Genomic DNA, 23,697 nt, shown 5'->3' with positions numbered 1-23,697 from the left:
GCTGCCTCTTGGCGCCATTCTCATTGTTCAGTGATTCGACAGCAATATCAAACGCTGTTACAATATAAATGCTATGGAAGAAACACTCGATGTGAACGAAATGATTGGAAACCTTAAAATTGAGTAATCATCCGAGCGCTTCAATTTATATTAAACTTCTCGCGATAAAGGTAAACAAATTTGCCGATATACGGATTGTCGTTCGTTAAATTTCAATGTATTACAGCGGACGGGATTATTGTTGCAAAATATGCGAACGAGAAACTCTCTTTGCAACAAAATTGATCGTGTGTCGAACCGGACAAAAGCAATTTTAATAATGGGAGAAAAAGAGGAATTTTAATAATGGCAGATTTTGATGCGAGCTTTAACCTCTTTATTTATACGGATTTATTTGAAAAAATTCTTGCGTTTGAAACGCATTTAATTTGCTGATGCGCGGAGTAGTTATATAAAGGCCGGTAGATTTTGTGTGAGAATTCATTTATTTGAGCGGTATAATAATTAGTTAGTTAGTTAAGTAATTAGAAGTTTGAATGACGAATTAGACTCAAATACAGGACATGTCTCAGTTGTCAAATGTACCTAAGGGGTTAAAATTCGACTTCAGCTTACGCGTAAAAAGTTTTAGAGCGTTTGTTAACTCTTTGATTAAACTCGTCGTCGGTAAACGTTTATAGAATAAGTAGTACAACGCGAGGATCGGTTATACGCAATTTCATTAATCCTTTGTTTCTTTTCACTTCTGCTCTCGTTTCTCAGATTTAATGGATAATGCAAAGCGCGCGCGATTAATTGCTATGTATTTATATCAGATCGGTATAAAGTTGGTTGATAACTTACAAACATAAGGAATTATCTATCAAAGTATGCACCCACATTATCTATACAGTTTTGCCATTTAAGCGATAGGTTGTTCAGGCCGGTGGTTAAAACCCTGACGGACGAGAGTCGATGAATTCCTGGAAGGTCAGTTTTACAACATTGTCGGAATTAAAATGTTGTCCTATTAAAAAGTTGTCCAAATTGCGAAAGAAGTGGTAGTCAGTGGAGGCTAGGTCTGGGGAGTATGGTGGATGTGACAGAATTTCCCAGCCTAGCTCTGCGATTTTCTGACGAGTCGCCGAAGCAGCATGTGGTCTGGCATTATCATCGGTAGCCATGTTTTCACGATCGCGTCTCACTTAATAATGACATGAGACATCTTTGTTTCAGTTTATTTAGGAGAGTAAATGTGTGTCAATGCAATGATAAAGAGAGATAGTCATATATGTCTCAAATCAACATGTGCATATGGATTGAAACTTGAAGTGACACTATTGGACAGAACTTTCCGGTAGACTTAAAATAGTTACTAATTATTGATAACTATCAAAACGTCGAGGGTAAAATTTGTAGAAAAGAAGGAATAACTTACAAATATAAGGAATTATTTTATTCATCAAAGTATGCACCTACATTGTCTATACACTTTTACCATTTAAGCGACAGGATGTTTAGGCCAGTAGTATAAAACCCTGGCGGACGAGAGCCAATGAATTCCTGGAAGGTCAGTTTTACAGCATTGCCGGAATTAAATTGTTTTCCTATTAAAAAGTTGTCCAAATTGCGGAAGAAGTGGTAGTCAGTGGAGGCTAGGTCTGGTGAGTATGGAGGACGATGAAGAAGTTCCAACTCCAATTCCTGTAGTTTTGCTACAGTCATTTGTGCACTGTGTGGTCTAGCGTTATCATGCAATAAGATAGAAATCGATCTGTTGACCAATCTAGGCTGTTTTTCTTTAAGTTTTTGCATCATTTCGTCCAGTTGGTTGCAGTATATTTCTGCTACGATCGATGAGTCGGGTCTCATGAAATCATAATGGATCACACCTGTGCTAGACAGGTGTGATAACCTTTGATTCTAGGCGACCACGTAGCTCATTCGTGAGACCAAAGTTACTTGCACGAAATTTGGCGAACCAATTTGATTCTGTCTGCTGCGTAGTAACACTAGAGTCAAATACATTATTAATGTTTCGCGCGGTCTGCAATGCCGTAGTTGCACGCAAGAGCTCACACTTCATAATAGTGCGAATTTCCGACCGTTCTATTTTCAACAAAATTAACTTTTAAAAAAGGTTTTTAATATTTTTTAGAATGATCTCTTTAAACAGGCGAGATGTGTAACTTTCCAACAAAAGGAAAACAGAACGGTAAAATATTAAACCAATGTCAAATAATAAGCTGTTGAAGCTGGCAATATTATTGACTACAAATTTCATCCTTACCAACCCAATAACACTGTTTTCAAGACGAATCCGCCATCAACGATTCGTGGAATTCGCAATTCGAAGGAACCGGAAGCAATTTAGCGAGACACAATGATGGAGAACCGGTACTACGAATGCATACCCGTAGTTAAGGGGTTAATGATCGATAATTTTGAATTGACTCGATCGGGGCAGCGTACTGAGAGTTTCGGGACCGTATTGATACAGAAGCTCCTACGAAACCGCAAACTCGGGAAGCTAGATCGAACTTTCGCGAGACGGGAGCGGTGCAGCAGTCTCGAAGAAGAATCGGAACTATTTGACAGGAATTAGGAGACCGGTTTAACATTTACCCGAAGGGCTCGCTGGATCGTGCCGGTAGTTAAAGCGTCAGTGGTAAAACACAAACGAACCGAAAACTGGATTAACCTATTTACCGTTCGATGATACGCTGTCCCGTGAATTCGCTCGCGAAAATGACGTTGGCTTATTGATGGAAATCGAGAGCTGTATTCCCGTTTCTCTTGTTGTCCCGCGCTCGACGTATATAGCGCTATAGTGCTCGATATGCGAATTAACGGATGATACGAATATCTGCCTAATATGCATAATTATTTCCTGAGCAACTGCTTGTTATCCGTATGTCGAAATCGAACGGTCGAAACGCGTACGCGCCGTATTGACATGCATACGTATATCGACGAATTAGAAACACTCCGCGTCAATCTGCAACAACGGCAAACACCGTGAGTGAACGCTCAATCTATTCATAGGATCGTTATCGTAACTTCGCACTGCGACTGACGAAAAACAGACGACAGAATCGGTTTTGTGCCGTTGCAAATTTGACGCAGAAGATATGCGTGCTTCACAGAATCGGCATTGTCGAACTTTGACACGCTTAACAGAATCAGTGTTCTGTCTGCGAATTTGGACGCAGACGAGATCCATTTAACAGGCTATTGGCATCGCAAAGCTATTCCATTTTTATACGATTTTAACAAGTTTCTAAAAACGTAACAGTGCTATCAGATTCTTCTGCAGCTTTTCTCATTTCGTGTTCAAAGTATGTACATTTATATCTTTTGTATAAATATATAAAATCACGAAACGCTAGCAAATTATGTGTGTCATGTTGAGTTCTTAAGTGTAAAGTTAACGTATTACTACTTATGCGGAACAATTTAATGGAGAATATAGTGGTTTAAATAAAGTATAAGAAGAAATGCGAATGCAAGACGAATGCAAGACGAAGAATGCAAATGCAACATACGAAAACGAAGTCTTTTAATCTGCGAGTAAGTGTTAGAAAGACGAGTATGTAATACTATTATCATTATTAAATATTAATTGATAGAAGTTTAAGAAATTTAATATGTAGGATATATTGTACATTATTATTATATTATTATATATTGTACATTAATATGTAGGATAATATGTAGGATTGCGTGTATCATATTTATTGTTAGATGTCGCGTACGATAAATAATAATTAATTGAATCACAGAATACGCGATTTAGTAGGCATTTTTCCCGTAATCTATTTCTGTACCACCAGTTACAGTAGATTCTCCCTAATTGACGCTCAGATTGTACACAAAAATGCACATTGGAAGTATTCAAAAACTACAGATTTCTTATAATTTTTGGTCAAACTCATAATAAAACTGCGACTTTTGCAATCTTTAATTTATTGTAACTCGTAACAACGTGAACCGATTTCGATAAAATGTTCTACATGCGTCTAAGTTACCGAGATCTACGAAAGACATTTTTTATAGGTTCAAATATTAGGCATTTTAGGCATTTATATATTTATAGGCATTTTTGTTATAGGCTCAAATAAAACAGTTAAAAAACGAGAGATTTTTATTTTTTTTTGTCATTCCAAGTAATAACAAAATTTAAAAAAAAGAAGCATTTTAATCATCGTCTCTATTATCTGAAAAAAATTCATGTCATCTAGTTCAATTTTAAAACAGTTATTGCATTTTAAAAGGTATACGAACACTTTTGTAGATTACTGTAGTTGTTGACAATCGGTAACAATAAAAACGAGCCGGAAGTCTCGACTAATTCGTATCTTCTCTTCCCAAATTATCCATTTCTATGCGCAATCCAAGCGTCAATTAGGGAGAATTTACTGCGTTAAGACACACTTCACCAGATCATTCTGTCGTGCATGCTTTAGCCATCAGCGAGTCTCCTCGTTTTCGAGGGTATTAAGCAAAGTAGATTGTTGGGCAGGGTCCAGTTCGGACATCGAGGCGATAACTTTCGCGATAATCGAAATTCAATATCGAATAAACTTTCGTAACGAACTGCCGCGCGCGATAGGAGGAAGTTCGTCCTGCTTCGCGTCGGGGGATTATAAAAGCTGGCCTCGCGTAAACGGAACTATTGTTGTTCAATCTCGACAGCCGTGTCTTCCTTCCATTACCTTCCGTCATTAAAAGTCCAGCTCGCAGCCGATACCATGGAACTCGACGGTACAATTTCCCGATCCCCCGCCCGCGACGCGATTGCGTTTTTTAATGGGTTTTTAACCTGGCAAGTTTTTACCGTTGCTGCCGTCGCTAGTAGCATCTGTTTTCTCTGTGGAAACTCGTACGAAAGTTCGCCGTTTTACGATGAAATCGCCGCCATATTGCCACCATATGGCACGGGCCGAATCGTTTCGAGAGAAGTACGGAGAAACGAGAGATACACGGATCAGAATTGTTTCTCGATCGAGTTCGCGCGCGAACTTCGTTTCGGCATATCAGAAATGTTCCGGCGCTTTTTTCGCCCTTCATTTTCCCAGAAGCTCGGCGGACACGTTCGACTGACATTTCCTTTCTCCGATGACAGCTCCAGCTTCGGAGGCTCGCGCGGATTATTGCCGTGATCCACTCCATTGTTTTAAAACTTTCGACGACGTTACTGCGCTCAAATAAATACGAATGTAAATATCGCCGGGTCGATTCGTTGGCGCGCGAAATAAATTCATTTTAAAAGCGCAGAGGAGGCGGGCCATTTTTCTTCGTCCGATCGTGAATCATCCCGCACAAATTGGTAAGTAATGCAGTATGGGCGCGTGGAGCTGCAGAAAAAAGGGACTGTTTTGTTTGTATGCCAGCGAAACAACGACAAATAAATAAACGTGCACAATATTAATTCGCGTCGCGTATTCGGCTCGGATACGGTAGAACCGATAGTTTGTACGGATCGCGTCGAGCGGTTAAATGGAGAACAAATGTTTGCAACGATCGGTTACATGACGGGAAAGTATCGTTACAAACTAGAAGATGGAAGAACGGGAACACGGTTAAGGGACGCCGGCGTAAAATAATAGAACGACGGACGCCTCTGCTAAATTGAAATGAACGGACAAGTGGATTAGGGCGCAGACACGTGGTGAACGACAAGGCTGTCGTTTGCAAACTATCAGGACAATCTGTGTTATCGATTGCGTGCATGCATTGAACAAACAGAGTTGAGTTCTACGCGATGAACCGGTCAGACGGTAGACGGAAGACTGTGTTATTGCTCGCGGTCGATTTTTAGGAATCGGTCGAGCCTTGTGAAATTTACACGTACTGTGTCGACTAGTGAATACTCGAAGGACCACCTCCCCTATCAGGAGGAACAAACTTTACACCGTGAGTGAGGCAAAACAATTTATTTACACTCTCCGGCGGAGATACCAGAATGTTGAGTTGCGAGTTTCGAAAGGTATCTAAAGGAAACGAGAGGTATCTAAAAGTGTCCAAAGGTATCGAAAGGTGTCTAGAAGGTATCCAAAAGGTATCTAGAGGAAACGAGAGATATCTAGAGGAAACGAGAGGTATCTGATCTGTAGACCGAGGTTCGCCCATAACGACACCTCGGTCCTCCCTACCCTAGTAAATTGGGGGTGGGTGTTGAGGAAAGCCGCCCAATCGCGACGAGCCCGAAAGACAACGCCTGGGACCTAAGAAGGGGCAGTACCGCATCTTTGCACGGGAGTTCGAGGCCGCGCATGGGCCCGGGAACTTCCCGACATCTGCAAACCATTTCCTAAATTGACCCTTGTCCCAAGACGTACCGTCTTCCGCGACCCGCGGCGCGCCATGGGCCTAGGGTCCAGTGTTTATGGCGGGCAATACTGCCGATGCCCAAGAGTGTGGACCATGTGGCTTGGAGCGACCGGAAAACTCCTTTCTACATGGAGCGGGTGACAGGCCCATACCCTAGCCGGTTTCACGGGTCCCAAGCACATGACCCCCCGCCATAAAACCCTCGCTCGACAATCCTCAACAGACTGTTTGAATTTCAAGATAATTAATCTATGGTTAACAGTTTATATGAGCTTCCACGGAATTCGGAATCTAATTAAACTTTTTGATTCCGATCTTTAGTTCGCGTATGTACGGTAATTTATGATCGAAGAAAAGCCCAACCGAGCGATTCAAACTTCGGAACACCAAAACGCGTGCCCCTCGTATCGTCGAAATATGTTTCTACGGTGATAGCAATATAACTATGATGCATGAATCACAAATCCGGCATCCCCGCAGGGCGTAAGCAACGATCGTAAATCTTCTACCATTGCTTCCAGGTTTTCGTAAACAGAGAACTATATACAAAATATTCAATTAACCGATTGTGAGTTTCTTTCAATTTGGCACATTAGTTTCTCCATGATTCTGACGCCGATTCTACGCGAAAATGTTTCTTCATATGAAAACGGTTTTATCAACATTGACAGCAAATTGATTGATATACGATTACTTCTAATAAGATCGATAAAAAATTGTGTGATTGGAATACGAATACTCCCAATAATACTGAGAGAAAATTGTTTATTGCACGATTACTCCCAATGACATTGATGACGGATTGACTGAGATATATTTACTCCTAACGACATTGATGAATGTTGTGATGTCATAAAACACGATAAATTGATTGAGATATGAATATTATTTATGAAAAATTGTATAAAGTATGTATACTCGAAATGAAAACATTATGAAAAATTGATTGGCACATGAATATTCCCAATAACGTTGAACTTTGTTATGTTTATGGAACGCAAACGTACTCATTAGTGTTAATAATTGGAATGTGGAACAGTTAGTCACATTTTTTGTCCATTTAACCGCTAATATTGATGTAATATCGGAAAAATTAACCAAAAATGCATTGCAATTTTACAAATTTCTTCGGATGCATTAACAAATTAAGATAACAAATTATATTTACACGTGTCTTATACATGACCGTGCATCCCGATAAAGCCCGTGCATCGATCATAAAAGTTGCAACGAAAAAAATACATACTACAAACAAATCATAAAATCGCGTAAAATACTCACATATAAAACGTGATCGACCGAAAGTAAAAAGTAACTTTAAAAATGTCAAACTTCTTGAAACATATTGTTAAACAATAGAGGTATAAAACTAGTAATACACATTTTAAAAAAATTTATTTTTACAACTTTTCCATTTAATTTTACAAGGCGTTCGAATACTTATGTGCCGCGAAAATTCGATGTTTTCTTATATTTTTGGAATTACGTAGGTAACGTTTTATACTAAATCGAAAGTTTTTTGCATTTTGACATTCATATACTCTACTATAATATACTGTAAAAGATTTTCTCCCTTCGATGCATATTTATTCAAATATATGGCACAGGAGTCGAAATTATACTAGCGTTCGAATACATTCGCGACTCGCAGTAAGTACACATAGTTGTATTGAAAGGTTCGAGAATAGATTGAAAATAACTTATTCCGTTCGAAAGTGTTTAGCTGGGATTTACCGTCCGATTGTAAAAGTCGACCGCTGTACATTGAATCACGGCCGAGTGACTCTATCGCAAACGAGGGATCCCGGTAGTCCGATTGAGGCCGAGCTCGGATCTCTTCGGCTCTAAAACTTGCGTCCCTGCATTAACCGTCGACCGGCTCCTGGTCATAGGTGAGCAGTAAATCTCGTCGAGCCGTGATGGAGCGGGGGCTCGTAGATGGTGAAAAAAGCCCATAAAGTAAGTTCACGGGCTGAAGATAACCCGTAGCTCGGTTCGGCTCGTATATCGTGGCAGATCAAAAAGCGTGAAGGAAGCAATCGATACGTAGGGGGAGGGGGAAGGGTGAATCAAGTCGAGCCGAGCCGGGCCAAGCCGAGCCGAGCGGGTCGGACCGGGCCAAGCCAGACCGGGCCGGGCCGGGTCGGACCGGGTGCCGAGCCATGCGGAAATTCGCGCGCGATCCTTTTCACGATCTTTTATTCATGGCGAATTCCCGCTGCCTAGCTTTCTCTCTTGGCACCCTTCGTCCTGCGTGCCGGGAAAGATCGAGAAACCGAATCGAGAAGAGACCTGACACGCGGGATGCTGCAACGCCGCGTCACGGCGACCCGCAGCCCGCAGCCTCGCGTGTACACAAGACGCGAATAACGCCGTATCTTGTACTCTCTCGGTGAACGTCGTCGAGTGCCCTCGGAGATCCACTCGATACACCAGGCTGCGGTATAATGAATGGGGAATCGCGTGTTCCCGATCGCCGAAGGAATCTGCCGCTTTCAACCCCTTTCCCGTCACTCGAACAATCAGTCGGCGAGGGTGAAACATATTTCGGCCGTGTCGTTATTGTAAGTCCCCCGTGCGCCGTTCCGGTCAATTTGTCGTAAACCGACTCAGAAAACAGCTAGGGGCTGAGCGTCCTGACTGCAAAATTTTCGTTCGTAATCACTCGGTTGACACGCCGCAACATTTTCATGGCGAAGCGTAACGACGGAGTGGCCGTATGTTGTCGAGCGTTCGTGCGAATTGCGCGATGTCCTTGTTGTTATTCATGTTGAAAAGGGAAAATGTATGGCGTTTCTCCCTTCATTTCCCGAGGAAGCTTAATGGACGCTCGACTGACGTTTCCTTTCTCCGATGACAGTCTCAGCTTCGGAGGCTCGCCTGGATTATTCCCGTGATCCACTCCGTCGTTTAGAACTTTCAACGACGTTGCTACGCTCAAATAAATATGAAGTAAATATCGTCGGATCGATTCGTCGGCGCGTGAAATGAATTCGTTTTAAAAGCCCGGTGAACGCCAGGCATTTTCCTTACTGTTGTTCATGTTAGAAAAGGAAAATGTACAGTGGCCCACAGAAGTGTTCGTACACCTTTTAAAACGCGATAACTATTTTAAGACTGAACTAAATGACTTGAATTTTGTTTTGGATGATAGAGGTTCTAGTCTACTAGACGATGACTGAAATGCTCTTTTTTTTTTAATTTTGCTATTACCTGCAATGACAAAGAAAGATAAAGATCTTTCGTTTTTAAAATTTTTCAAAAATTTAAAGAATGTCTTTCGCAGATCTCGGTAACTTGTATGCATGTCGAAAATTTTCGTTATAAAAAAAAGTTTAAAAAAGAGAGCCTTTTTACCATTTTTGCCGTACCAAGTAATAGACTAGTCCCTCTGTCAACTTACAAGAATTCAAGTTATTTAGTCCGACTTTTGTGGACTGACATTATACAGGGCGCAAAAATAATCATCTAAATGTCTTCGTCCGGTAAAAAGATATTTTGTATGCAATTGGTTAGACATTAATTCGTGAATTTGTTCATTAACACAGCGCTCGAATTGCACGGAAAATATATTTTATAACAACAGACTTTCCCAAAATTCTCGTTTCAAGTTTCTTCTGTTTATTCTTCGCGCATGATCTCTTATGGTGATGGTTGTTTACATTTCAATGGTCCAGACTCTCTTAAGTTAACGTGGAGATCCATAATAATCGTTTAGCTTTACGAGACTTCTCGAGTTTTACGATCCAACACGCACCGCGCTCTACGCCCCTTTTACAACCCGGAAGGATACGATGCGCCATATTGGTTCATTACCATGGATTAAGCAGACTAGTTAATGATATTAATGAGGAACATCAGCGGCCGGTATATACTTCGTTCGTAGAGAATACGTTTCCGAGTCGCGGGCGCAATTAAAGGCAACCGCTTTGCAATGGCGGCAGTTTGCGCCACTATGGCCGTTTTAGTAGCCATAAATTTTCCGCTGGTTATAACCTGTCACACGTACGTCGTAGGGGGAAGTAGAACGGTGTCGTTCGGCGAGATGAACATGAAATTATAAAGTTATCCGTAGGTCTGGCCATCAAAGCATGCTGGAAACAATCACTCGTTCGCTTTATTCGAATGGGACAGATTTTCATTCAGCGGCCACTACTTTCAGCTTTGCTCATTAACACTCCGCACTGAACTTATTTATTAATTAGCGAATCTGTGCGCAAAATGAAAATGTTTGCAACGATTACAAAAAAAAAAAACAGGAGCCAAATAGCTTTTTTTCTTAAATCATTTTCATCGGTGTAAACTAGTACATAAACATACTTTTTTATAGAAAATATTCTTTACGAAGTAATCAATATTTTTCTTACATTTGTATCACATTGTGTATACAAACATTTTGAACTAAAATTTTGATGTTATTATCATCATTGTTATTCTTACTATCACGTTATCGTACTATTTTTACATGGTAATTACATTTGGTACATTCGTCTCTGTATTTGTTGTCGTTGCTCTAACATAAACAAACGGCAGGTGGCATCAAGCGTCAAACGGTCAAGACAGGCCTCGAGCACTGGATCCGAAAATAACCCGGACGTGGTACGACGAGGATCAAAGTAGATTCATGTTGGTTTTGAAAGTTGCCATGATTCGTGAAATAATATTCGGAAACGTCGTCGTTGTTCATCCGTTCGATAATGATCTCTAAAGGAATGCTAGCCATAATCTTCTGCCTATTCCAAAAATTGCCAGAACACTGTGCAAAATCATTGAATGAATTATCTTAGCAGGAAATCCTCGTATAGCATTGTGAATAAAACTTAGCACTGCAGGGTGTCCCAAAATTATTGTACTTCCAGGAAATTTGAGCTTCCTGAGGTCATTCCAAGTAACTTTTTCCTTAGCGAAAATGCAATCCATGGCTTTGTTCATGAGTTATTAACGAAAACCAGTGACCAATGAGAGGCGAGCTCGGCTGACGCGAGACGACCGAGCCAACGAGTAGACAAAGACCAGATCTGCTTATTGGCTCGGCCGCCTCGCGCCAGCCAAGCTCGCCTCTCATTGGCTAGTGTTTTTCGTTAATAACTCGTAAACAAAGCCGCGGATTGCATTTTCGCTAAGGAAAAAGTTACTTCAAATCACCTCAAGAACCCCTCATTTCCTGGAAATACCATAATTTTGGGACATCCGGTATAATTCAAGAATTCAAAGTTAATGCTTGTGGTGTAAGGGTGTGTTTGTGATCAAGTATTACCTCGGCCAAGAGAGAGCCCACGCATTTCAACAGTGTAGCCCACGCATTTCAACTTAATATTCTACGTTCGAAACTGTACTCTTGCAATTCACACATTCTCCGGGATCCGACGACGCGAAAGAAATAAAACCGTTCCACGTCGACGCAGCAAATCCGATATAGACACCGTGTGTATATCATTAATTTCAAACAAGTCAATACTACGAACGTCAATTAACACGATTCTCAAAATGTTGAACTGCGGCTAGGAAGATTCTACAACGCTATAGTTAGTGAGCACATCGATCCGGTAAATAATTAGATAATCGGTCTAATTAGTAGAAACGCGTACGCTTGTCTGACGAAGCGTGCATTATCTCATTGCATGTAAAAAAACACGATAAAATTCTTGCATCTCGTAGTAGTAACGTTCTCGGTACAGCGTGCTGTATCGTTCTACTCATTGCTGTCGAAAGACCTCAGGAAGGTCCTCATTTTCCGGAAGTACCATAATTCTGGGACACCCTGTATATTTCCTACGCGGAACGTGCCTCCCAGTTGTCATGGAAAACAGAAAAGGTTAAAAAGCGAATCAATCTAATGCGTTTCTTTGCGACCGAGTTTTCATCGGAACCATGTGTCGGTGATTTATTCAATTAGATCGTCAAAGGGGTACTTATTAATCCCGCTTCCATTAGGAAATTGCCGGACGACGACGAATACGCGCTGAAATGAAACGAAAAATCTGGCCTCGCATTAGGCATCGATCTTCCCGGCGCGGGGCCACTCGATCCATCATTTCTCGACGTCATGGGCGCACGATTGAAATTTAATTTGTTCGCGTCGCGATATCGTCTTAATAACCGGTTTTTCCATTGATTTCCAGGTTCGCCGCCGTTTTCACCACGTGAGAACTAGGCCTAGCGAACGCGCGCAACCGCACGAACCCCGGGGTTTCAAATTTTCATAAGCCGGCGGGGATCGATTCTAACGAATTACGAGCCGCGGGGATTCGTTAACCCGTCGAATTAATAACTTCCGCGTGCGTTACTTTTCAATTAAAGAGCCGTTCCCACGGATGATAATTAAAAGTTATTTTTATACGAGCTTCAAACCGACGCGACGCGAGTATCGCGATTACGTGCGAGCCGATACCCGCTCCGCTTCTGCATGATCCAACCAACGATATATTTGCAATAAATGTAACTTCGATTCCGTGAATTCCATTTTCAAAAATAAACTGTATCCACCGCGGCCGAGCCTGCTCTGTTTTTTAATTAAATCCCCATCGATTCGGGCTTCATCTTCTATAAAGTTACCGCGCGAAAGGACGCGCACTTCTCTCTGCTAATTCGACAATCAAGCATCCGTGTTGCGCGCGCGGACTTGCAATAACAATTAAACCGCTGGTATCTATGCGAAATTAATACGATCAGCGCTGATTAAAAGAAATTAATCTTCGACTGACAATTTTAATAAATTCCGCTTCATTGATATTTCTTCTATCGGTTTCTACCATAAATGTACCAATATTACAGATCGATGGTATTAATTTTTAAAAATACACCATCCAAGATCACTTATTTTGGCCGACGTTAAAATATATGAGTCGTGCATTAAATAATTATAATATAGTATATCAATGTGAATTAAAATACTATCGAAAAATGCTAACCTTGGACAGTAGAATGTCTACATTTGAGCAAATGGGGCGTTAGCCGGCTCTGCCATACCGAAGTTGCCAAGCGCAACTTAAACTGGCGATGTTAATGCAGCAGAAACTATTGCAAGGGGAGCGTGCAGGGAATAACCCTTCCATCACCTTTGGTGGGAATCATCAGGAAGGGATAACCTTGGACAAATTGAAATCAACAGAACGGAAAATTTCTGTCAATTTACTTTTTCTACAACGGTAAACAACAGTTCAACGATGAATACTGTTTGCGCCACATGAAAATGCACTGAAAAAGCATTCCGAGAAATGAAAATTTACAGCTGCTGTTGAAGTCTGCGAACATACCGTTTCACGACGGGCGCAGCACGAGCCTAACGTGAAACGCATCTCCGAAGCACTTTTTCGCGAGGAGACGTTAATTAAATGTGGCAACCGAAAGCACGCGCGCAAAGAAAAGACTGATTAATGGAGCTCGACCGTAGGGACGAGGAATTATTCTCGTTTCTTTGCTCGCGGAAACGAAGTCTGTGTAAACGCCGGGCCGCAAAAAAATTCGGTTTCGCAGACTGGGCTCCTGGATCCCCTATATCGCACGTGGCGACCCCCGAGCCTGGATCCCAACGGAACGATCGAAATCAAGTTTGGAGCGTAGTAACCTGTCCCGGGGACTCGCGACGAATGAAATCGCACGGTTGGAGGGAGCGAAAAAGGATCGAGTGGCGCGGTGATTGCGTTAACGGACAACGGGAAAGGTAGACGCTGACTCGTAATACGTCGCGGCAGTTCATTATTCAGCTCGTTTATGCTCGAGTGCACTCGTCGCGACGGCACTTGTCGATCTTCAGGACTGCATCAGAAAATCGCGAAACCTACTTGCCGCGAACGTCGAGGGCACTCGACAGAGACAATTAAGGCACGCAAGTGGTCCAGTCTCCATTTCCTAGCGTAATCGCTGGGAACAGAGACGATCTTTCGTCGTTGGCGGCGATGTCGATGACGACTTCCGGCGTCCTGGGAAATTATACTCGGAATTCTGACACCAACGGAGTTCTGACTTTCAGCGCGGTTCATGCGAACTGTTGTTACCCCCGCGTTTATAGCATGCTAGAGGAAACTCGGGAATTCAAAAATACCTCGAACTTTCCACGTTATGATGATAGCAGTCCGAAAATAATTCGCTTTTTGGGGTAATGCGATCGTGAGGCGATGAATTGCTGCGCTTTTGGTTTGTTTTCGGGCACAATTAACTTTTATCGAACGAAACGTATTAAATCTTTTCATTCGAAAATAAACGAAATAAACGAAAAAAATTGAATACCTCATATTCGATAAATATGAAGTTAATTGTGACCGAATACAAACCAAAGGCACAGCAATTGATCACCCCACGGTAACCGACTCCATTGCCCATAGCATAACGCTATTAACCCTTTGGCTACGGCAGACTTTGGCACGCACCGACCGTACGGTACGGTACGAATTTACTCGCGACGTCCACTGGGTACGGCGAAGTTTTTCGTTAGACATGCATTTCTGAGGAAGTATATTAAAATATTCAAAATACTGAATCCTATTACATTAAACCAATATTACTTGAAGTGAACATTAATTTCAAGCTTTTTTTACAATATTTAATAATCAAATTTAGTAATATAATAACGTGCGATACATTTCAAAACATGGATGAACACATAATCCTACATTACATTTTTTGCATTCGTAATGTGTAACCTTTGTCTTATCATCTTTTACACACACTACACATTTACGCCCTGCACTTTTCCGAATTGCTGTATTGCTTTCATATGGAGACGGAAAATTCTTTTGCGTCAAACGAAAAGGTTCGTTGTTAGTATTTTTACCTTTTAATTTATATCCATTAGTTTCATCTAAGCTGTATCTTCTTAATATTTGTTTTATTAAATTTAAATGAAATTTACGAAATGTTAAATTTCTTCCAGATACATAGTTATATAATATAAATGTGTTATATACCGCTAAATCGAATAAATGAAAAAATAGGACGCCAATAGGCGCCTACAGTACCGGGAAGCCAACATGTTTCGGACGCCAATAGGCGCCTACAGTACCGAGAAGCCAACATGTTTCGGACGCCAATAGGCGCCAACAGTAGTCAAAGGGTTAATACTTTGACCGCCGCGACACTCGCGCGTGGGTAACAGAGTTATTTAAAATTTAATTTTCGAAAATTAATTTCTTCGCCAGAATTCAATTAGAATTTCTTAATTTTATTAAAATTCGCAAGAGGTAAGAATGTTGGAAAAGTAATGTATGTCACATAAATTTGCTGTGCAATTTTTATTTCAGCGAATAAAGTACTTTAATTTTATGAAACTTCCAAGGTGTTCGCCGCGGCCGTCAAAGTGTTAAAATTCGTGTTTCTTCTAGATTTTGAAAAAAAAATCAAATTTTGTTTCAGTTTGGAAGAAATGAATAACGTTCGTGCACATTATCGTTGTAATGTACTGTAATGCATTCATTGCAGTAACATCATAGTACAAGGGGTTAATAAACGTGTAACACCTAGTTAACACGTTCCGTGCCACGTGTACCATCGATGGTACACGCTTGCATGTTTACTTAGTGAACTGAACAAATTGTTTACAAGAAATTTAGAACCGAAGAATCAATTTCCACCGCAAGAATGGGCGTTGATAAGTTTTTGTTACGTTGTTATGTGTACGAGAATTAATAATTGCACGTAATACATCAAGTTTTAGTAAAATATCAAAGTGTGAAGATTCGAGTAAAAAAAGCTCGGCACGGAACGTGTTAATGTTATAAAATATTACTTGTACCTTCCTCAGTTCGATGCCTTTCGGTTGCAGCAACTTTTCTGTGCAATCGTCTGCGGTTCGCCGCCGCGAGAGGTTAAAGATACATTGTCTTTGTATTTCGAGAGAGGTCACGCGTTCAGGGAAGCGTAACCGAGCCGACAACACGACGAAACTTTAATCTACTATTTATGCGTGACGGATGGGGAGGTGGGGTGCCGAACCCCCTGCGTTTCTCGGGCAAATCGCCTTTGCCGCGGCCGTAAGTATAACGTCAGCCAAGAAATGAAAACAGTATTACGGATGGCTAAGCCGGATGACGATGTTTCGTACTTAGGGAAGAGGAAAGGATTTATTATTAGAGCTACTTTCCTTCAGTTTGGATGGGCCATAAATAATGCAGGGAAAGCAATCTCTCGAAAGAGTATAATATTTACTGTCTGGAGGATACAATGGATTGGGGCATCGGGTCCGTTATTAAAAATGCAAAACTTCTTAAAGGAGGGACTCGTAAAAAATTAAGGGGCGCGCGACGGGAGATTAACCTCCCGCTCAATCCGCGATACACGCGCACCACCTCCTCCTCCTCCTCCTCCCACGCTGCAATCAACAGAATTATTGCTTTGGAGCTCGTTGCGACGGCGCGGCCGCCGAAGGGAGCCGCACTTAAGCGCATTTGGATGAGAGTTTATTGCACAATGTAGAGCAACACGCGTGGCTGCGAGCACATCATGAAATATTAACTGCTAATGCCTCGTGATTATTACGCGAATTCTACGCGCGTTTAAACTGTAGATTTTCTACATTTATCAGCACCGCGAAATATTTGGTTGGCCGGAGAGTTCGTGCGGTTTTGCGCAAGTAAACACAAAGCTATTTTTTATACAAAGAAATGTCTTTGTTCAATAATGTATCGACCGTTCTTACATATTAGGTGCGCAACTAAGTTCTCGCTGTTTTTTTTTATAAAAATGCAATTTTATTGTGAAGAAATAGTTACATATAAATTATTCGAAGTATTGCCCATCGCTAGTTACAACTTTTGCCCATGTTTTTGGCAGAGCTCGAATATCCTCACGATAAAAATGTTCGTCTTTCGACGTTGTCCACAAATTAAGCCATTTTTCGATGTCTTCATATGAGTTGAACTGCTGATCAGCCAGACCATGTGCCATTGAACGGAACAAGTAAAAATCGGACGGCGCAATATCTGGGGAATATGGCGGGTGGGGTAGGACTTCCCATTTGAGCGTTTCTAGGTAGGTTTTAACAGGTCTGGCAACGTGAGGCCGAGCGTTGTTATACAGTAGAATCACTTTTTCGTGCCTCTGCTCGTATTGTGGCCGAGCAATCGCTTGGAAATGGCTTGCCGGGTAACTCCTAATACCGAAGCAAGCTGTTCCTGCGTTTGGCACGGATCCTCATTAAGCAATTCCTCCAATGTTTTTGGCCTTCCTTCACGCGGACAGTCATCAACAGCGGAAACCCCGACTTTAAAGCGACGGAACCAATCACGGCACGTTGTTTCACTCAGGGCAGCATTTCCGTAAACTTTTTTCAACTCTCGATGCGCTTCAGTCGCCGTTCTCTTTGAATGAAATAGGAAAAATAACACTTCCCGCAAATGACGATTATTTGGCACGAAATTAGACATTTTCGCACAAATAAAAGTATGTGACGCAACAAGAAAATCACGAACGAGTCAAAGCGGTTTGTTTACCATATGTCTCAGCTTTGTTCATGCAGTTTTCGATGCATCGAAATCGACTAGCACTTACTGCTAAAGCCATTTATTGACAAGAACTTAGTTGCGCACCCAATATAACTAGATAAATACACTATATTTCGAAATACGCAAAATACAATGGACTCCCGTACGCGCTCCCGTAAAACGCGAATTCGTATAACGCGACGAAAAAATTGCGACCAGTACTCATACAGCGCGATAAACAGTCCCGTATAACGCGACGAAAAAATTGCGACTAGTACTCATACAGCGCGATAAACAGTCCCGTATAACGCGTAAGATAAATTTAACATTTTCACATAGTTTCTGATTTTTGAAGCTGGCGGTTTATAAAAATATACTGATACATACACATTTAAAGATATAAGAGAAAAATAATTTGATTCAACTTTTAATAAAAATAAAACTATGCACTTCGCTATTTAATATTTATTCACTATCGGAAGTATCAACAAATACGTTCCAACGACGCCGTCTTGTTAATATTGGTTGTACAGATTCATCGCTTGAACAGTCCATAGTTTCGTCTTGATTGTTATCGTTGATTAAAAACAGTTCTTTCTCTGGATCATTTTTAGATTGAAAATGTGGAGATAGACGATCACTCAATGTTCTTTTAAATTTCGTAAACCACTCTATTGACAAACCTGAACGAAAAATTCCAATTCAGGCATCAAAGACATTAAGTGCTTGAAGTTACATAAATTGGTCTGATAATGTATGTCCCGCACAATATCCCGTATAATTTCCACTGTGCAATACAAAGAGACAGTAAAGCAGTATACAATAATTTTCGTAATCGTACGCCGAAGTCGTAAGCCGTGTTCATTATAATAATCAATAATAATATCATTATCCGTGTCGTAGACCATAGCCGTGATCGTGATTGTAGCCGCGTTCCTAAAACGTAATCGTAATCGTATTCGTGAGCGTGATCGCAAATTGCGTGTCGACGTTCGTCGCGTTCTGCCTCGTGCCCTGCGAGCGCATCCTTTAATTGGTGCGCTGGTCAACCGTTACGAGTCTTCCTACGAATTTGACCGTTCCGTTCGACCAGCGCCTAACGCCCGCCGATCGTCCTAGCAACGTCGCGATGTTTAACAAAATACATTTAACACCAATCGATTTATAATTTTTTTAATTTAATATTTTTAATGTTGTTTTTGTGTCTAGAGTAAGAATCTTTAGCACTGAAGGGAAGGTTAGCGAATCGGAGCGCGTGACTAAGGTTACTATTAATGCAGTTTATTGAATTGCTATCGATGAGCGCGGGCGCGACTAGCGTGACGTCGTAGGACTAGCAACTTAGGACAGACTGAGCTTTTGGAGTTGCGCGTTTGTCTCTTTTATACTGGAAGAGAAGAAAGGAATAGATGGACTTTCGTAGGAAGGGAGAAAGTTGGGAAAGTCCCGTGCGGGTCGAGGTGACCAGATTTGAGGAGAATTGTTTTATTAGGGGTGCGTGTTTTTTAGGGAATTTTGAGGATTAGGACCGGTACTTGTTTGATTGCTAGCGGCCGCGCTCAGGTAGAGGGATGCGACGCCACAAATCATAGAATGTACAACGCGCGCGCGCGATCACGGAGAATACTATTTAAAAAATTCATAGATCAACTATTACAAACTGAATAATCGGTGTAGTAATTGAAAGATGAATGAAAAGGACATATTTCAATTACAATAAATACTAAAAACAACGTGCATTGACAACAAGACTTTTTTGTAAACAATTTATGAATGATTCTCTAGCCCTCAGTATAACTTTCATGTTTCGTGTCGTCATTGGAATGTTGTCAAGAACTGCTGATTTAATTATATAATATAAATATTTGTTATTTTTAATTAATGATTAAAATATAATTTCTTTATATGCAACACATTCATCTGACGTATTACAAAAGAAAAGTAAGGAAACATCCTGAAATAGAAAAATGTAAATCGAACTTTAAAGAACAAATTGTAAGCTTCGAAATGTTGTATGATATGTTACAAAATATAAAAATTTGTATTTTTGAATGAATACGCAGCAACCTAATAAAATAAAAATTTTAATATAACCTGTTATATCAACCCTTTAAAATTTTAATAGCTTTTATGGCTCTGGCAAATAAATATTAATGACAGTACCATTAGTATATTGTAATAAGTATCTGAAAGAATACAAATGCTATTTGAACAGTGTTTCATAAATATATCAACCGTTAAAAATACTATTTGAAATTATGTACTGCTATTTCGGAGATCGCTCCGAAATCGTAACCTGTTCGCGGATGCTCCGGTCGTTAACCTCCTGCTCCTACATAACTTTTACCCCCTTCGTTTACACAATTTCCGCCTTTTATTATTTTCGTGCTTCATTCCTTGCTTCTGTACTGAGTACTGTAACTTCGGACTGAGATAGAAGAACGTGTAAATAGAAATATAAGATTCATCAGAATATGCAATATTAAAAGGATCGCTTTCGTAATGTGTAATATTGGGTGACTGTGTGTCGCAAATATTTGCACAACAGAAACAGGCAGACGGTAGCACGCGCTGCATGCACTTCATTTGTCCTGTCTGACAAGGATAAGATGGAACGAAGCATCGTGTTTAACTAGAATGTGTATTCAAGAAATATTTGTCATTAGTAATACAGCGCGCACACACACGCGGACAGTTGCCCTATTGCAATCAATTTACGAATTGTATTTGCAAAGAATTAACGTTCTACTTTCCGGCATGGGATTAAAATTGCTACTTCCATTTCATCGTCTATTCTGAAATAACTAAGGCTAATTCGTAGTAATTAGACAAAACTTTGGCGTAATATTTCCTTATCCAAGGCACCGTTTTCGAGAAAATCGATGATAAAGTTTGTTCGTCTTTGCGAAGATTTTTGTTGTCGTCTATTCTTCTACGGCAGTTGCCGTCGACCGAGATAGTGTTTACAAACATTATTTATGGTACTACTTTTAACCCACGCAATACATAATGTTCGTAAACATTATCTCGGTCGACGGCAACTGCCGTAGAAGAATTGACGACAACTAAAATCTTCGCAAAGATGAACAAACTTTCAGATCGATTTTGTCGAAAATAGAGCCCCGGATAAAAAGAAATGTTGCACCAAATTTACCAATCATGTAATTTACTTATATTTATTTATATATTATATTCATGTAATTTACCAATCATGTCACCTATTATACAGCAATGTATGTCTCGCAGACGTGATTGTGTACAAATTTATCGATTTTATTAAATACTCAATCATTGGTCGTTTGACATATTTTTCACTAAATCTTATATTAAACTTTCAAAATAGCTATAACTATCAAAAGATGCTAGAATTTTATTCGGGGAACTTAATAGTAAGACAGATTGTTACAATAATATCACTCAAAGAATTAAATAACGATCATTGTAACAAACACGCGGCTTAATTGTTCATTTATGAATATTTTGCACCATTTAATGATCGCTTATCAATTTAAAACAATTTATCAACGAACCAGTTCCTCGTGAATCGCATTCCAAATATAACACGTTGCCGAAGTCCGAAGATATTTCTTATTTTTGTAACGTTGTAATACACGATCGACTGACGCAATCGAGTTGAAATCTACCATACATCTAGTCCACTGTACCTCCTATACACTCGCCCTAATCTCTCTCAAAAGCAAAAGTTGCAAAAGGGAGTAACTTCTTTATTGAGTACCTCGTACCAGCGCGATTCTCCTCAAATATCGAGCTCTCAGACTAAAATACCCCGACGCACAGACAGTGCCGTGTGGGCTCTTCGTTAAAATTATTAAGCGCGCCCCCTGTACTGTCCTCGAGCGATAATGACGCGCGTGTGCGGCAACTTTTTCTCCCGCGAGTGACAGCAGCGAATTAAAAAAGGGCGGCGCTGCGTGGCGCCGGCGGAAATGCAAGGGGCGTTTTCAAGTGCAACGCGCCGGAATCGCGGAGCCTGGCTCTCGCGATCCATTTGCCCGTGCAGCCTCGTCAAATTGCGTTTCCGGCCGAACCTTCGTCCTTCGCCGCCCTCCGCGTCCCGTCTCCGTTCGCCATTTATACTCGCAATTCGCGCGGCCGGTACTCTCGCGAACGACGTTCTGCAACATTTATGCGACTGGCGAGAGTTTCTGGAAGGAACCTTGCCTCGGCTTCCACTATCCGCTTCGAACACGCTCGCCGTGTAACGGAGCTGGCGAAATCGTGATTCCAAAAAGAAAATGTTTCGTATACAAGATGTCCCAAAATTATTGTACAAGCGGGAAATGAGAGGTTCCTGAGATCATTTGAAGTAACTTTTTCCTTAGCGAAAATGCAATCCGCAGCTTTGTTTACAAGTTATTAACGAAAAACAGTGACCAATGAGAGGCGTGATCTGCTGGCGCGAGGCGACCGAGACAATCAGCGGAACTGAGCTTATAGAGTACAACGGAGACGTCGACTTAATTTTCTTTTAAATCAAACGTTGCAAATATTTACAGTATTTACAAAGTATTGCTATAATAGAGCATTTTAAGTGTTCATTTAGTATTTGCTCATATAAAGTCAAATTACTATCATAGTTTAAAACGTGTTACCAAAATGTATGTCATCATTTGAAACACAACTATATTCGTTTCCTCACAAATTGCGCTCGTTAACTTAGTTTCCGAGGCACCTGAGTGGACAGCTTTATTTCTGCGTGAGATTATCTTCTAAATATGATAGAGTTTTTATAGCCATTGTGGAAATTATTTATTCCTGTCTCGTTAACACAATATTTATATCTGAACACTCGGGCAACCACGATTTTCTTACAATGCAATACGTCTAAGACAGGACTCGGAACGCTTCGGTACGCAACATTGCAACCGCGAGAGCTACGCCTCCCGACTACCGCCGCAGCGTCTCGCTCCCCGCGTTGCTTCCATCGGCTGTAAGCGGGGAGCGAGACACTGTGGCGGTAGTCAGGAGGCGCAATCCTGGCGGCAGATATGTTGCGTGCCGAAGCGTTTCGAGCACTGGTCTAGGGCAGTGGTCGGCAAACTCATTAGTCAACAGAGTCAAATATCAACAGTGCAACGATTGAAATCTTTTTTGAGAGCCAATTTTTTTTTTAAACTTAAGCTATATAGCTAGCTACATTGTTATTAACTTAACACTTCCACGACCGCGTTAAAAATCTCAAAAATTTTTATAAAATTAAAATATTTCATTCTATTAAACAAAAATTACGAAGCAAACTTATATGGCATCGATTACTTTTTCAGCGGTCGTATCTCTTGCAAATCTTAATGAAATTAAGCAATCATTTTTAGTTTCTCGTTAATCATCCATTCGGTCATCAATCGACGGAATTTAAAGCGGGGAGATCTCCCCATTCGGTGGAAGCCCAATGTTGCGTTCCGAAGCATTTCAAGCATTGTTCTAGATCATTTTTGGTACACGCTAGAAGTCGTATGTCATTGGATGAAATATGAAATATGAAAATTATATGGCTATATAATTATATAATTATAATAATTATATGGATATATAAATAATATAGCCATATTATTTTTTAAATATTAAAATTATTGTAAAATATACAACGCATTACTACTATTCAACTCCTGTTAATAATCGACTAAATACGAATTTTCTCCATCGAAACAAAATTTGCTTTTTCTGTTATATCGATGCCTACAAAAAATTAATGGAAACATATATACAAGAAACAAAAGTTATCTCGTTCTATCAAAAAAGTTATTAAAGACGAAAAAGTGTTAATCAACACAACTAAGATCGTAACGTAGGGGGGTAATGAAGAGAATTTTTATTTTGCACAAAAATCCGCAGCCTTTTCGTCGTCTACTGGAAGGTTCCAATCTATCTTATAGCTTCTTGACCGAGTTAACAAAAATGAATTAATACCACGATCCAGGAATAGCAATAAAGGTGTGTAAACACGTTT

General features: G+C 40.5%; 2 protein-coding genes across 8 annotated transcripts in view; both read left to right on the top strand.

Moving 5' to 3' along the window:
* Positions 1 to 23,697, top strand: part of LOC117225575 (leptin receptor gene-related protein) — an 89,121-nt gene that overhangs the window by 3,253 nt on the left and 62,171 nt on the right. The gene's annotated exons all lie outside the window — the stretch shown is intronic.
* Positions 1 to 23,697, top strand: part of LOC117225458 (limbic system-associated membrane protein) — a 185,012-nt gene that overhangs the window by 153,566 nt on the left and 7,749 nt on the right. The window lies entirely within an intron of this gene.

This window comes from Megalopta genalis, chromosome 8, assembly GCF_051020955.1.
Source record: "Megalopta genalis isolate 19385.01 chromosome 8, iyMegGena1_principal, whole genome shotgun sequence".
Classification (NCBI taxonomy): domain Eukaryota; kingdom Metazoa; phylum Arthropoda; class Insecta; order Hymenoptera; family Halictidae; genus Megalopta; species Megalopta genalis.
The sequence above is the reverse complement of the archived record's forward strand: the minus strand, read 5'-3'. Positions and strand labels throughout refer to the sequence as shown.